This window comes from Apodemus sylvaticus, chromosome 8, assembly GCF_947179515.1.
Source record: "Apodemus sylvaticus chromosome 8, mApoSyl1.1, whole genome shotgun sequence".
In the NCBI taxonomy this organism is placed as follows: Eukaryota; Metazoa; Chordata; class Mammalia; order Rodentia; family Muridae; genus Apodemus; species Apodemus sylvaticus.
The window spans coordinates 77,830,149-77,841,550 of NC_067479.1; the positions used below are offsets into that span (position 1 = coordinate 77,830,149).

At 43.0% G+C, this 11,402-nt stretch overlaps 1 pseudogene; it reads left to right on the forward strand.

Moving 5' to 3' along the window:
* Positions 1-294: 294 nt before the first annotated feature.
* Positions 295-1,018, forward strand: LOC127690769 (protein TMEPAI-like; annotated as a pseudogene).
* Positions 1,019-11,402: the final 10,384 nt, after the last annotated feature.

Below are 11,402 nucleotides of genomic sequence, written 5' to 3' on the forward strand. Positions count from 1 at the left end.
ACCCTGTGCCCTGGCCACCCACCAGTGACCCGCATGCTGCAAGTGGCACATCCAGGGCATGCCTCCCCGGGACTCCCTCTCTTCGGCCAGGGTACCCTGCTTGCCACGGAACCTTGGCAGCGAAAGGAGCCTGCACCGCACTGATCTCTGTTCGCCTGGCCCAAGCCTGGCAGGCCAAACAGGGCTGCCCCCTGCACCCTCTGCATTGCACCTCATGCCTTGTGCTGCCCATGACTGCTTGATGGCGGGGTCAACAGCACCACCACCGCTGCCACTACAGCCACCAGGCAGCCCAGTGTCTCCTGGATGTGCAACTGCCAGGGCTCTCTGTTCTGAACATAGAGATCAAGGAGCTGGAGTTCATGGAGATCTTGGTCATCCTCATAATGATGATGGTGATGGTGGTGATGATGATCATGTACCTGCTGAGCCACTACAAGCTGTCAGCCTGCTCCTTCAGCAGCTGACACAGCCAGGCCAGGGGAAGAGATGACAGACTGAATTCAGAAGGGTGACTCTGGCCCTCAGAGAGTAAGCTGACAGGAAGAATGCAGGAGCTGCAGGTCTATGCCCAGCCTCGGCCCACTGACTGCCTTGCCGAGATCCCCTTCATGCAGTGGAGCAGCTTCCAGCCCACCATGTAGACAGCGCCATGCTGGGAGGCCCCTGTCCACCCCCTCAGCAATAGCTCAGTAACTCGGGGCTTCAGTGGCACCTGCTACAGCAGTGGTGGGCACACGGAAGGGCAGCCTCCCAACTACAGTGAGGTCATTTGTCTCTGACCTGGCTCCTCCTTCCAGCACCAGCAAAATAAAAGGCAGTCCTCCTCCCTGCTGGACGGGATCCAGCTCCATCACCTCACATTGCCCCACTGGAGAAAGAAAAGGAGAAACAGAAAGGTCACCCCGCTAGGAGTGGGGACCGAGGCACCTGTAGGCAAAACCACAGAAAAACTGCATTTTCTAAGAGAGGAGAGGGAGGAAGTCAGGGGACAAACAGGCCATGTGGCATGTGGTAGTTTTCCAGTCTATGTATAAACGTTTACCTTTCTGTGTGGTCTGAAAACAGAAGCTCAAGAAGCTTGCAAAAAGAAAAAAAAAGAATACCATGTTTCTTTGGTGAGCCTTGTGTCTTGAAGGCAAAAAAGAAAATGTTCCACTCGTCTTTTCTTCACTATTCTTAGTTGAGCTCCATGGGTGAATGCTTAATTTCTTTTGTTCATGATGACTTTACTTGACTTTAAAGACATATTTGCACAGAACCTTTGTTTAACATGTGCAATATTATATAAATGAATATATATAATGAATATATGTATAAATGAACATATATGTGAGAAGTCTGTATGTGGGAGAATAGTATTTTTGTGTTGGAAGAGGCTTATTCAAAAAAAGTTGTTTTCTGAACTAGAAGAGGAAAAAAGTGGCAATTTTTTGAGTGCCAACTCTGAAAATGTGTATTAACTTGTAAAGAAAAAATCCAAAAAAGCAGGGATTTAGAGCTATTTATATAAATGTTAAGATTTTGCACTATTTTTAATATGTCAGTGTTTGTTTGATGGAAACTTCTAAAGAGTGTTTTGAGACTTAGAGAAATGTTGAGTTTCAGTCTGAGCAGAGCACTGTGATATATCCCCCAACCTACCCCCCCACGGCCTCAGAGTGCCCCCATTGTGGAGGAAAACAGGTTCCCCAGGACCACGCACCTGCAAGCCAATGGATGTTTCTGTCCAGACAGGCTGTGAACAGTCAAATATTCCCTGCCAAAAGGGAACCATGTTGTCCCTCTGGATTACAGCTGAGTCAGGACCCCCCACACTCCAAAGAAGCACCCAGTTCAGATGCCTTTCCCAATTTGAAAATAAACTGTTACCATAGGGGAAAAAAGAAATCTCAACAATAGGGCTGCTCAAATAAGATCGAACAATTACAACAGCTGCTGACATGCCAGTGGGGATGGAGTAGTTTCACAAGGCTCCGGCTCTAAATAAAGAACTGTGGACAAATAACAGCAATGAGAGGTAGAATTAGTCTTCATGGGATGAGCCCTCTGACTGGTTATCTAATACCCAGTAGCCATCCCTACCAACATCAACAAATAGGCCACAGTAAGTGGACCTAGCAGGCAACATTTATATATTTATTCTTGTGTGTATAACAAGAGTTATTTTCAAGAAGACACTGTGTATTTGATAGTGAAGAGGAGGCACAGGAGTAGTTTAAGAAGGGGAACTGTTGTAGATATATTTAATGAAGAAAATCATTAAGAAGGAACTAAGGAGAAACCTAGAAATTTAGCTGACTGCTGGAATTCCCTTTTTCCCTTATCCTAATTGGCTATGAAAGCAAACAGCTTTACATGTCTGTCATCAGACCTTCCACACCATGATGATCCAATAGTGAACCAAACTAAAACTTGCCCTTATTTTCTTCTTGCCAGGAATTTGGTTACAAAAATGAAAATAGTGCCTAAGGCACAGATCTGCCTGACCCTTGTAGGACATCATCTTAAGTTGTATGTATGTCTTAGATACTGTTCTAGTGCTGCCCATAGCCAAGATAACTAACTCTTGTAAAACAAAGCATTTAATTGGGGGCTCGCTGACGGTTTTAGATATTTAGTACATTGTCATCATGGTGGATAGCATGGCAAAATGCAGGCAGACAATGGAGCACTAGTAGAGAGCTACATCTGATCTGTAGGCATAGAGGCAGGTATAGAACTGTGCCTAGAATGGACTTCTGAAAACTCAAAGTCCATCCTCCAGCAGGGCCGCAACTCCTAATCCTTTTCAAATAGTGCCACTCTCCAAGGACTAAGCATTCAAGTACATGAGCCTGTGGGGTCATTCTTATTCAAGCCACCATATAGTTTATTACCAAACAAGGTCACAGTTTTAGACAACTGAGGCTTCAGTTCAGGAATCAATCAAAACCTCCTATAAGAGGGCCATGGTGTTTGGAAAGGGTACTTATAAGGATTTGGCCTTGGAAGTAAGAGGAAGAGGAAGAGCGAGAGGGAGAGGGAGAGGGAGAAAAAGAATCTGGTTTATCAGGGAAACATGGAACTTGTTTGTAGAGTGGAGAGTAAGTATGACTGATTTCAGGGGTCAAGTATTTTCCTTTAGGCAGTATCTAAAAGAAACAAAATATTACCAAAATGTGTTTTCACACATTTCTGTTAAAAGTTGTTCACCGTGTTATTTTATACCCTGCATCCAATGTCATAGTAGGACAAATGTTTCATGACACAAATAATCTTTGAATCAACACATGATAGTTTGCATATTTAATCAGTTACTTAAAAGAGTATTTACATAAGCTAAGGTAAGATAAAGTGGTCAAAGATAAGTTGTGCCCATATGTGTATCTTCAATAAATGTTGGCATTTCATTGCAAATATGTAAAGGCATCATTCTTTGGACCTTGTAATGTGTACACTTGGTTGTAAACCACAGGATCTGTAGGTTCTGTGAGGGCTTTTCTAGGAAGCAGAAGCTGAGGTTGGAAATCCATCCACTATGGTGGGTGACACTTTCTGGCTGTTGAGAAGTTGAGTAGTTGGTCATTCTGTCTTTGCTGTTTATTGTTGAGTGTGTATATTACTATAGATGCTTTCTCCAGAATTCTTTCTACATTTCAGTCTTTACATTTTCTATCCTTCCAATGTGAACCAAAGAACAGCAATTCTCAAGAATTCTTATTTTCTTTTTAAAATTTCCAATAAAAAAATCAAAATAAGAATATTAACACTGAGGGTCAAGGTCTCGGCGGCAGCGGCGGCAGCAGTGCAGCAGTGGCTCGTCCAGCTGAAGGGCCATCAGCAGTGGAACCAAGGCGACACAGGGTCCAGTTAGGCCCTGCGCCCACGACCACTGACGTTCGCTGACCAGCCGGGCAGCAAGCAGCTGAGGTTCTGCGGAGCCTTTCGCTGCATGGAAGCCAATTCAGAACTCGGCTTCCCACCAGTCAGGAGAGACTCACCTCCATCTTGATTTCGGACTCCAGAGATCAGACAGACTAAGGTACACAAAAATAATCCGAGGCCAACATCGCAGGGGTCTGAGCCCGACGGGCGTTGGCCTGCACCCAGGCCCTGGGCTGTTCGGGTGGCCATCGGGGTGCCAACCCAGCCAGGAGGTTTTTTGCCCTGGCCGGCGCACGCGCCGCCATTTTGCCTACAGGACCCAGAGTGCTCGGGAGGGCAGAGACGGCTAACAAGCGTAGCCTGAGGCTAACAAAACGGGGGTCTAGGCTCCAAAAGGCACAGGACTGACCCCAAGAACTGGGCAGCTTGGTGGGCCATCTGTGTGTCAACCCGCCCAGGAGATTGTTAGCACAGCAGACTCTCCCGGTGCTTTCGGGGAGCGCGGACGCGCACGCCGGCCATCCGGGTCACCTGGCGGACCCAATTAACAGTCATAGCCCTAGGGGAACTTTGCTCGGACCTTGGCCTCCCAGGCTTTTGCCTGGACTCAGGGACTGGGCGGCCAGGCTAACCTTGTGTGCGCCAGCCTGGTTGGGGAATGGGCTGCCCAGCGGAGTGAGCGGAACACAGGGGAGGTCACAGCAGCATACACCTTCGGTGCTCCCTGGGGGTGCACACGGGCTCCATCTGGTCCACAGACTCAATCTGGGGCAAGGCCTCAGGCAGAAGCCCTCAGCTCAACTCTCTCCGCTTCAGATCAGCCTGGGCAGCCACACCACATCTCCAGGTCCCTCAAGAGGCTAGCGAGGGATTCCGGGCGGCCAGCTGGGAGAAGTCGGTGTGCTCTGGTAAATCCTGCGGGCCCCAGCGGGAGCCTTCGGGTGCCTGCTTCGGGATCTGAACAGCCTGGAGAGCAGCACCCTGTCTACAGGCAGTGCAGGGTGTAAGCTGTGCACCAGAGGCCAATGGGGAAGGGGCAGCTTGCACTAGTGAGTCCAGCACTGACAAGACCAAGTAACACCACTGAGAGCTAGATGGCAAAAAGCAAACACAGGAACGTCACTAACAGAAATCAAGGCAATATGGCAACATCTGAACCCAATTCTCCTCTACCAGCATGTCCTGGATGCCCCATCACACCAGTAAAACAAGATTTGGATTTAAAATCACTGGTCATGATGCTGGTACAGGAACACATGAAGGACATACTTAAAGAAATTCAGGAGAAAATGGATCAAAATTTAGAAGCCCTTGCAAGGGAAACACAAAACTCATTGAAAGAAATCCAGGAGAATACAAAAGCCAACAAGGAGGAAATGCAAAAAACACTTGAAGAAATACAGGAGAACTTTGGTCAACAGGCTGAGGTCATGAAAGACGAAATACAAAAATCTCTTAAAGAAGTACAGGAGAACTTTGGTCAACAGGCTGAGGTCATGAAAGAGGAAACACAAAAATCTCTTACAGAATTACAGGAAAGCACAAACAAGCAAGTGAAGGAGCTAAGCAAAACCATCCAGGATCTAAAATCAGAAGTAGAAACAACTAAGAAAACTCAAAGGGAGACAACTTTGGAGATAGAAAGCCTTGGGAAGAAATCAGGGGACAGAGATGCAAATATCAACAACAGAATACAAGAAATAGAAGAAAGAATCTCAGATGCTGAAGATTCCATAGAAACCATGGACTCAACAGTTAAAGAAAATGCAAAATGCAAAAAGCTTGTAACCCAAAATATCCAGGAAATCCAGGACACAATGAGAAGACCAAACCTAAGGATTATAGGCAGAGATGAGAGTGAAGATTTACAACTTAAAGGGCCAGCAAATATCTTCAATAAAATTATGGAAGAAAACTTCCCTAACCTAAAGAGAGAGATGCCCATGAATATACAAGAAGCCTACAGAACTCCAAACAGACTGGACCAAAACAGAAATACTTCCCGTCACATAATAATCAAAACACCAAATGTTCTAAACAAAGAAAGAATATTAAAGGCAGTAAGAGAAAAAGGCCAAGTAACATATAAAGGAAGACCTATCAGAATCACAGCAGACTTTTCACCTGAGACTATAAAGGCTAGAAGGTCCTGGGCAGATCTCATGCAGACTCTAAGAGAACACAAATGCCAACCAAAACTACTATATCCAGCAAAACTCTCAATCACCATAGATGGAGAAACTAAGATATTGCACGACAAAACTAAGTTTACCCAATATCTATCCACAAACCCAGCCCTAAAAAGGATAATAGGAGGACAACACCAATACAAGGAGGGAAACTTCAACCTGGAAAAAGGAAGATAGTAACCTTTCATCAAACCCAAAAGAAGTTAAGCAATCAAATTTAAAAAATAACGTCAAAAATGATAGGAAGTAACAATCACTATTCCTTAATATCTCTTAACATCAATGGACTTAATGCCCCAATAAAAAGACACAGACTAACTGAATGGATACGTAAACAGGACCCTACATTTTGCTGCTTACAGGAAACACACCTCAGGGTCAAAGACAAACACTACCTTAGAGTAAAAGGCTGGAAGACAATTTTACAAGCAAATGGTCTCAGGAAACAAGCTGGAGTAGCCATTTTGATATCAGATAAAATTGACTTTCAACCCAAAGTCATCAAAAGAGACTCTGAGGGACACTTCTTGCTGGTCAAAGGAAAAATACAACAAGAAGAACTCTCAATCCTGAACATCTATGCTCCAAATGGAAGGGCACCCTCTTTCATAAAAGAAACTTTATTAAAACTCAAAGCACACATTGCACCTAATACAATAATTGTGGGTGACTTCAACACTGCACTTTCCTCAATGGACCGATCAGGAAAACAGAAACTAAACAAGGACACAATGAAACTAATTGAAGCTTTGGACCAATTAGATTTAACAGATATATATAGAACATTCTATCCTAAAACAAAAGAATATACCTTTTTTACAGTACCTCATGGTACCTTCTCCAAATCGACCATATAATTGGTCACAAGACAGACCTCAACAAATATAAGAAGATCGAACTAATCCCATGCCTCCTACCTGATCACTATGAAGTAAAAGTGGTCTTCAATAGCAACAGAAACAATAGAAAACCCACATACACGTGGAAATTGAACAATACTCTACTCAATGATACCTTGGTCAAGGAAGAAATAAAGAAAGAAATTAAAGACTTTTTAGAACACAATGAAAATGAAAACACAACATACCCAAATCTATGGGACACAATGAAAGCAGTGCTAAGAGGAAAACTCATAGCCCTGAGTGCCTCCAAAAAGAAAATGGAGAGAGCATACATTACCAGCTTAATGACACACCTGAAAGCCCTAGAACAAAAAGAAGCTATTTCACCCAGGAGGAGTAGAAGGCAGGAAATCATCAAACTCACGGCCGAAATCAATCAAGTAGAAAGAAAGAGAACCATAAAAAAAATCAACAAAACCAGGAGCTGGTTCTTTGAGAAAATCAACAAGATAGATAAACCCTTAGCCAGACTGACCAAAGGGCACAGAGAAAGTATCCAAATTAACAAACTTAGAAATGAAAAGGGAGATATAACAACGGAAACTGAGGAAATCCAAAAAATCATCAGATCCTACTACAAGAGCCTGTACTCAACACAACTGGAGAATCTGGAGGAAATGGACAATTTCCTTGACAGATACCAAACACCAAAATTAAATCAGGACCAACTAGACCATCTAAGCAGTCCCATAAAGCCTAAAGAAATAGAAGGAGTCATAGAAAGTCTTCCAACCAAAAAAAGCACAGGACCAGATGGTTTCAGTGCAGAATTCTACCAGACCTTCAAAGAAGAGTTAACACCAATACTCTTCAAACTATTCCACAAAATAGAAACAGAAGGAACACTACCCAATTCCTTCTATGAAGCCACAATTACGCTGATACCAAAGCCACACAAAGATCCAACAAAGAAAGAGAACTTCAGACCAATTTCCCTTATGAACATCGATGCAAAAATACTCAATAAAATTCTTCCCAACTGAATCCAAGAACACATCAAAACGATCATCCACCATGATCAAGTACGCTTTATCCCAGGAATGCAGGGTTGGTTCAATATACGGAAATCCATCAATACAATCCACTACATAAACAAACTCAAAGAACAAAACCACATGGTCATTTCATTGGATGCTGAAAAAGCATTTGACAAAATTCAGCATCCTTTCATGCTTAAAGTCTTGGAGAGAACAGGAATTCAAGGCCCATACCTAAACATAGTAAAAGCAATATACAGCAAACCGGTAGCCAGCATCAAACTAAATGGAGAGAAACTTGAAGCAATCCCACTGAAATCAGGGACCAGACAAGGCTGCCCCCTTTCTCCTTATCTTTTCAATATTGTACTTGAGGTACTAGCTCGGGCAATTCGACAACATAAGGAGGTCAAAGGGATACAAATTGGAAAGGAGGAAGTCAAACTATCATTATTTGCAGATGACATGATAGTCTACCTAAGTGACCCAAAAAACTCCACTAGAGAGCTCCTACAGCTGATAAACAACTTCAGCAAAGTGGCAGGTTATAAAATCAACTCAAGCAAATCAGTGGCCTTCCTATACTCAAAGGATAAGCAGGCTGAGAAAGAAATTAGGAAAATGACCCCCTTCACAATAGCCACAAACAATATAAAGTATCTTGGGGTGACTCTTGCCAAATATGTGAAAGATCTGTATGACAAGAACTTCAAGACTCTGAAGAAGGAAATGGAAGAAGACCTCAAAAAATGGGAAAACCTCCCATGCTCATGGATCGGTAGAATCAATATAGTTAAAATGGCCATTTTGTCAAAAGAAATATACAGATTCAATGCAATACCCATCAAAATCCCAACTCAATTCTTCACAGAGTTAGAAAGAGCAATTATCAAATTCATCTGGAACAACAAAAAACCCAGGATAGCTAAAACTATTCTCAGCAACAAAAGAAAATCTGGGGGAATCAGTATCCCTGACCTCAAGCAATACTACAGAGCAATAGTGTTAAAAACTGCATGGTATTGGTACAGTGACAGGCAGGAGGATCAATGGAACAGGATTGAATTTCCAGAAATGAACCCACACACCTATGGCCACTTGATCCTCGACAAAGAGGCTGAAAACATCCAATGGAAAAAAGATAGCCTTTTTAACAAATGGTGCTGGTTCAACTGGAGGTCAGCATGCAGAAGAATGGGAATTGATCCATCCTTGTCTCCTTGTACTAAGCTCAACTCCAAATGGATCAAGGACCTCCACATAAAGCCAGACACTCTGGAGCTAATAGAAAAGAAACTGGGGAAGACCCTTGAGGACATTGGTACAGGGAGAAAGTTTCTGAACAGAACACCAATAGCGTATGCTCTAAGAGCAAGAATTGACAAATGGGACCTCATAAGGTTACAGAGTTTCTGTAAGACAAAGGACACCATCAAGAGGACAGATCAGCAACCAACAAATTGGGAAAAGATCTTCACCAATTCTACATCAGATAGAGGGCTAATATCCAATATATATAAAGAACTCAAGAAGTTAGACTCCAGAAAACCAAACAACCCTATTAAAAAATGGGGTACAGAGTTAAACAAAGAATTCTCACCTGAAGAACTTCGGATGGCGGAGAAGCATCTTAAAAAATGCTCAACGTCATTAGTCATTAGGGAAATGCAAATCAAAACAACACTAAGATTTCATCTTACACCAGTCAGAATGGCTAAGATTAAAAATTCAGGAGACAGCAGGTGTTGGAGGGGGTGTGGAGAAAGAGGAACACTCCTCCACTGCTGGTGGGGTTGCAAATTGGAACAACCACTCTGGAAATCAGTCTGGCGGTTCCTCTGAAAACTGGGCACCTCACTTCCAGAAGATCCTGCTATACCACTCCTGGGCATATACCCAGAGGATTCCCCACCATGTAATAAGGATACATGCTCTACTATGTTCATAGCAGCCCTATTTATAATTGCCAGATGCTGGAAAGAACCCAGGTATCCCTCAACAGAAGAGTGGATGTAAAAAATGTGGTATATCTACACAATGGAGTACTATTCAGCCATTAGAAACAACGAATTCATGAAATTCTTAGGCAAATGGATGGAGGTAGAGAACATCATACTAAGTGAGGTAACCCAGACTCAAAAGGTGAATCATGGTATGCACTCACTAATAAGTGGTTATTAACCTAGAAAACTGGAATACCCAAAATATAATCCACACATCAAATGAGATACAAGAAGAAAGGAGGAGCAGTCCCTGGTTCTGGAAAGACTCAGTGAAACAGTATTCGGCAAAACCAGAACGGGGAACTGGGAAGGGGTGGGCGAGAGGACAGGGGAAGAGAAGGGGGCTTACGGGACTTTCGGGGAGTGGGGGGGACTAGAAAAGGGGAAATCATTTGAAATGTAAATAAATTATATCGAATAAAAAAAAATATGTATATAATGTACTGATGGGATGTCACAGCCGGTGAACGTGCTTGCAACCAAGGTGGGGATCAGAGTTTGGTCTCAAGCAATTCAAAGACAGGAGAAAATTGATTCTCAACTTTTCTTTTAAGCTCCACACAAATGTGTTGGCACACAAGAGCACAGATGGATTCACTAAATCATAACTGTATAAACAATGAAAAACGTGATTTTAAAAAAGAGGGCAGACACAACCATTTATGGACTAATATTTCATAGAAACAATTACAGTGACCTCTAAGTGTCTGTCTATAGAAGAGACCCAGCCTTCATTAGACTCTCCTGTCCTCGACCATGAGTCTTCCTTTCCCTTCCACTCTGTCACACTCAAAGGGGACTCATCTAAACACATCATTTTTTGCTAGCAGATAAGAGATACGTAGTGAAGGTACAAGACAGAGCTAACCTGACGCAGGGCCTTTGTAGTCAATGCATCCTGGAAGGCTTAGGATTGACCCATAATAGAACAGATCCTCAAAGTTAGTCTTGACTACAATGACATTGTGTCAAGGACATGAGTTATTTTTCCTCATGCTTACAGCAATACTCTGAGGTCAAGGATACGCCAGAACCTACAGAAAGGACACTGAATATTAAAGATCAGGCCTTGCCCTCTCCCATACTCTGTCCATCAGAACGGTTTGAGAGACTCCTAATGAAACTGTTCATGCTACAGAGTAATCTTCTTGCTTACATATTTTGGCGCAAATCATGCCACTACATTCAAGGCTTGAAGTCATTTTCTCTCCCAGAATGTTAAGTGTTAAAGAAAAAACTCAAATTGATTCTGTCTCCAGTTTTATACAGGATAGTCACCGCCAGAAAGTCATATTTTCCAGTCGTCACAGATCTGAACATTACAAATGCTCCCCAACAAGGCTAGCATGATCCGATTTCAAAATCACATTGAAATGTTCACCTATCTATGAGCTAAAAGCACTTTCCTCCAAATAACTTGGCAGCAACTCCATATACCCAGGACTTTTCAGACGTAGTCTAGGC